The sequence below is a fragment of the Salmo salar genome, chromosome ssa27 (assembly GCF_905237065.1).
Source record: "Salmo salar chromosome ssa27, Ssal_v3.1, whole genome shotgun sequence".
Classification (NCBI taxonomy): Eukaryota; Metazoa; Chordata; class Actinopteri; order Salmoniformes; family Salmonidae; genus Salmo; species Salmo salar.
Genome location: NC_059468.1, coordinates 13,107,626 through 13,113,625, shown reverse-complemented (window position 1 = coordinate 13,113,625; position 6,000 = coordinate 13,107,626). Strand labels below are relative to the sequence as shown.

At 40.7% G+C, this 6,000-nt stretch overlaps 1 pseudogene; it reads right to left on the bottom strand.

Annotated features, from left to right (window-relative positions):
- Positions 1 to 249: 249 nt before the first annotated feature.
- Positions 250 to 5,354, bottom strand: LOC106588273 (probable 39S ribosomal protein L24, mitochondrial; annotated as a pseudogene).
- Positions 5,355 to 6,000: the final 646 nt, after the last annotated feature.

Here is a 6,000-nt window from a genome sequence, read left to right as displayed (position 1 = left end):
TTGTTCATTTTTGATTTCCCATTATCTAGGAAAACGTCAAGTCAAATCAAGAACAGGATTGTGTATTGCTTAGACATGTATTTATGACATGAATACAAATCAAAACATGTAAGACAAACTCTGAAAGCATCATAAATATTGAATTCTGCTAAATTTATGCCTGAAACAGGACCAGTAACCCAGTTTCATGTCTGTGTGCACATGATGGTTCCCATCACGTTACTGTACTCCCTCAACCTGTTTCCACTGATATCCATCTAGACTGAGCGATGTGGAACTGGTAACATGTCTTTAACACACAGATACAGGCCTACAGTAGGTCCATAAAGAGCAGTCAGTCATTTTTTCCCCCGTTGTGACCAATGGGGAAATAAGAAGGGGGAGGGAGACCATGGATGCAATTCCCCAACCCAACCCGTGGCTGTGTGGTCCAGACACCAGAGGATCTCGCCCCTCATTACCAGTAAGTCTTCCGGTTCCTCCTGGGCTCTTCGATGCCCAGCTTCTCCATCACCTCTTCCTCCAGTCTTGAGGGAGGGCGTGTAAGTCTTAATCAGTGTGTCCTCTGGACTGGTGTCCATCTGGGATGGCAGACACCAACCAAAAAAGGGGATTCCAAAATTAGGGGTGTCAACTCAGAAGGAAGGGTGTGTATGTATACTTACACTGAGTATACAAGCATGTAGCTGACCCAACTCACCTACAGTGCCTTCAGAAAGTATTCACACCCCTCGACTTATTCCACTTTTTTGTTTGTTTTACAGACTGAATTTAAAATTGATAAAAATTAAGATTTTTTGGGTCATTGGCCTACACACAGTACCGCATAATGTCAAAGTGGAAGTATTTTTTTGAAATGTTTGAGTCAATAAGTATTCAACCCCTTTGTTATGGCAAACCTGAATACATTCAGGAGTAGAAATGTGCTTTAAAAGTCACATAAGTTGTATGGACTCACTGTGTTTAACATGCCTCAGTCAAGCAGTGAATTTCAGACACAGATTCAACCACAACGATCAGGTGGGACTTCCAATGTCTCGCAAAGTAGGGAACCTATTGGTAGATGGGTAAAAATAAATGGAATATCCCTTTGAGCATGGGGAAGTTATTAATTACACTTTGGATGGTGTATCAATACACCCAGTCACTACAGTCACTGCTGCCGGAGAGGAAGGAAACCGCTCAGGGATTTCACCATGAGGCCTATAGTGAATTTAAAACAGTTACATAGTTCAATGGCTGTGATAGGAGAAAACTGAGGATGTATAACAACATTGTAGAAACTCCACTAACCTAATTGACAGAGTGAACAGAAGGAAGCCTGTTCAGAATAAAAAATATTCCAAAACATGCATTCTTTTTGCAACAAGTAACTAAGCAATTAACTTTTGTAATGTTTAAAAAGTGTTATGTTTGGAGCAAATCCAATACAACACATTACTGAGTAACAGTGGTGGCTGCATCATGTTATGGGTATGCTTGTAATCATTAAGGAATGGGAAGTTTTTCAGGATAAAAAAGAATGGAGCTAAGCACAGGCAAAATCCTAGAGGAAACCCTGGTTTAGTCTGCTTTCTACCAGACACTGGGAGATGAATTCACCTTTCAGCAGGACAGTAACCTAACACACAAGGCCAAATCTTGAATGTTCCTGATTGGCTGATTTACAGTTCTGACTTAAATCTGAAAATGGTTGTCTAGCAATGATCAACAACCAATTTGACAGAGCTTGAAGAATTTCAGAAAGAATAATGGGCAAATGTTGCGCAATCTAGGTGTGGAACGCTCTTAGAGATTTAACCAGAAAGACTCACAGCTGTAATCGCTGCCAAAGGGGCTTCTACAAAGTATTGACTCAGGGGTGTGATATTCTATTTTCAATAAATTAGCTTTTTTTAAAAAAAATGTAAATCAATTTTGTATTCAGGCTGTAACACAACAAAATGTGGAATAAGTCTAGATGTATGAATACTTTCTGAAGGCACTGTAACTTCCACAATCTGTCATATGGTACACATCACCCTAATCCCACAGCCCATTTCATCCAACTGCCAAAAGCAGTCCCTCCAGGCTTTCGCATGATTTCTTTTCACAGAAATGTGCTGACGAGATAAATGAGGGAAAAGGTTTGACTTGTGGCTTGATTGAACCATATTATACGGTAAATCTGTGAGATTGGTTGAAATTGCGAGGTTGTTCTTATAATGTGCGATTGATCAGTTTTATGCGATGATTATATTGTTTTATGCTGTAATTTGTCAAATTTGCAAGCCCTTGCATAATATGCGGGGAATTGTTGATTTTGCTAAAACGCGATCGCAGAATAGCAAAATCTTGAGACGCAGGAAATGTTTACCTGTGTTTTTTGTGTCATATTTGTACAACAGCTGATGAAACTAACATTGTAAAAGTTTGAAACATTTGAAAAAATCAAATCTACACAGGACCTTCTAATTAGCAGGTTTTCCATGGGTGGAGTTATGGCTTGTCTGGTGACTTCCCCAGGCGGTATAAATGAAAGGCTCACTGCAGTAAAAAACGTGATTTTCACGTGTTATGTATTTATATATTTCCACACTGTTTGACTAATACTGTGAAATTGTGACAATTATGATAATGTCCTTTTAGTGTAAGAGCTGTTTGAAAAGACAGCCTGAAATTTCAGCCTGTTTTGGAGGGATGGAGTTTTGGCATGCTAGGCAGTACATTTCTTAATAGACCAATAAAAAAGATAGTTCTAAACCTCTCTGCCAATAACAGCTAGTTTTGAGGTTAGATATCCCTCCCATTAGGCCCCTCCAATTAGATCCCTCTCTCAAACCACTCCCAGACAGCCCTAGCAAAAATCTATCTTGAGAAATGTTTTTTTGCTAAAAAGCTATTTTTGTTTATTTTTGACAACTTGTAATGGAAAAATATTACAGAAAGGTACTAAATTGTTACCCAGAAATGATTTGATATTGAGGTAAAAAAAAAGGCTGCATTGGGCCTTTAAAGGGGCGATCTGCAGTTGCTACATGAATTGTTTTACTTATAAATTACCCATTGAACAATATAATTTATTAATCCCTCATGATCTTAGTTCAACAGTCCCATCAGAACCCAAAATATAGCTTGTGTTCTGCTTTTCCACTCACTCATCCTGACCCTAATTTTTGACAAGCTTGACTCTCAACCTCAATCCATCTAGATTTCTTTGCCCTTCCTCTAGCCTCTGGTTCCTCCCTCCCCATACGCACACTCACCGTTCTACTGCTGCGGTACGATGCCATCTCTGCGCTGGAACACTGGTTTGGGGACAATGCGGCCCGTCCTGAGGGCGACGCGCACCATCTCCCCCTCCTCTGTGAACCTCCACTCCACCTCGGTCGGTTTCCTGATGGAGCAACAGACAGGAGTCCGGCTTGGTATCAAACTCAGTACTAAAGTAGTCGGGATCAGTCAGGGTTAGGATCAAAGAATTCACTAACTATTTAAATACAATAGAAATGTGGATACATCTGTGGACAAAAATCCTACTTATTGCACCTTTAAATCCAAGCCCTGCACATAAAATCAACTGAAAATCGAAACTCTGAGCATGGGCAGTCGTTTCAAATTTGCAAGGGTGTTTTCTACACCACCCTGTGGTAAAGGCTTGAATAACGTGAAATATTCCAAATGAATCCCTGGTAACTGAATAATTTGTTTAATACTGGGCTGTTACCAAAGCCTGCACACCCAGCAACTATCTAGGAACAGGGTTGGTAACCATGGGCTTAGAACAATGGTAGAATCTGAACTTCCCCATACTGCTCTGGGACTCACCTGTCACTGGGGTCGACGAGTGAGATGTCTCGGAGTAGGAGGGGAGCCTCACTAGCAGTGTAGGTCCCCGGGTAATCTGCAGATTTCCCAATGTACCTGAAATGCCAAGATGGAGAGATAGTGGGTTCATTTGATCTATTCAAACATTGCAGAGATAACGGCACTGTCCGCTGTCCCTGTAACACAGCCTGACACTTTTTAAAATATTATTACGAGTGGGGTTCAACATAAAAAATGCAGTGTTTGTTAACGGAAACATGCCATACTTGTTTATCATCATAGGCCAAAACATGACAATGGATTGTTACTTTTGCCACAAAGCCCATGTTATAACAAGCCTGGGTCCAGTTTTCCAAAGGCATCTTCAGGCTAAGTTCATAGTTAGAACCATAGGATCCTATGCTTCTAACGACAAACTTAGGCATAAGATGCCTTTGGCAAACCAGGCCCAGGTCTTTGCTTTTGCAACTGTAGCTTGGCCTGTGAAGCCATTGTAGCTTGGTCTGTGAAGCCATTGTAGCTTGGCCTGTGAAGCCATTGTAGCTTGGCCTGTGAAGCCATTGTAGCTTGGCCTGTGAAGCCATTGTAGCTTGGCCTGTGAAGCCATTGTAGCTTGGCCTGTGAAGCCATTGAGAGGGCTACACAGGTTCAAAGACAGTGCACTATAAACTAGTATGATAAAAATGTTAGAAGGAAGCCCATTAAGCAATTGAACTGGGCATTTATGAAGCTCCTCTTTGGTAGTCAGGACAGGTTTCTAAAATGCAAAGATAAAATAAATAGGTGACTGTGCAACAACAACCATAGCTGGCATTATCTGTACCCTGTATCAGTGTATCTCAAGTGGGTTATACAGTATATATGTTTACAGAATAGTATACAATTGTTGGATGCTTATACTGAATTTAGTGTATGCATGTGTTCTCTGTTATGAAAGTGACAAAGAAATACCCCTGCTTACAACCATGACTGGGATTCTTACCGTGGTCAGCCCCTCCAGGATGACCCAGTTTCTGTGTCTGAAGACCTGGGCCACTTTGCCCTGTTTTCCTTTGTCCTTCCCAGAGAGGATCTCAACCTGGTCAAGGGGGAATAGCAGTTCAGACTATCAAAGCTGCAAAACGTTAGGCTAACGGTTGAATAAAACTTGACAGGGACTCTCCCCTCTCAGTCCTACATTGCATTAATCTCATTATCATTACCCTCCATGTGTTGATTTTATAGCAAGGAATTGCACAACTCAATGGTTAACAGTTTGTTTGTGTCTAATATCTGGTATCTCTGCAAAGGAATTTGCCATATAGCTGCGATATCAGTGTTCTATATTATACATCCTAAAAGTCTTCAATGTCCTTTTGTCTCCTGACCACTTACTGTGTGTCCCCTTTTGAAAACAGACCAGTCCTCATAAGCTATGGGCTCTATGAACACCTTCTCTTCTTGCCTGGTGGGTTCAATCTCTTGGCTGCTATTGTCCAAGGCCGACTTGTGCCGTGGCGGTAGTCTTTAGGGAAGGCAGCCTTAGCAGCCATTGACAGTATGGCTGTTAACCGTCAAACAGACAATTTTACTTTGTTGGTGTGTGTGTGTGGTTTGTAAAAATCAAAGGGAGACAAAGAGAAGGGATGATCTTGCAACATTTACTACTCGAAAGCCTAATTATGGATGCCCATACATGAACTTAACAGTATAGTCACCATAGGATTAGGATCACTAAGATAGTGATTATAGGCCTAGCTAGCTAGCTAGGTACATAACATGAAATGTGCTGTTCAGCACATTTTTTACTATGATGAAAAGTTGAACATTATAAAATAGATTCAAATCGTTTTTTAAGTATACCCTGTGTGAATAAATGTGTGCATTTTCATACATTTTTTACTGACACAAATGTGACCTGTTTCAAGAAGCTAGGAAATTATCGCACGTCACTACTTCACAGGAGAGGCATTTTAATTTTTTTATCCATATGCGTTTTGAGGCAGAAATGCCTTCTGGAACATGTGAACGTGCACGTGCCTTAATAATAATTCTGTATGCCATCTGTAAATACAAATACCATTTTTTAATTACGAGCCTAGTTGGTTTAGCCATGGAAAAAGTCATAAACCTTCCTGCTAGCCATGATTGGCTGAAATAATGGATGGGCTGGATATGCCGAGAGATGAGATCGGATTGGTCTGCCATGGAGAA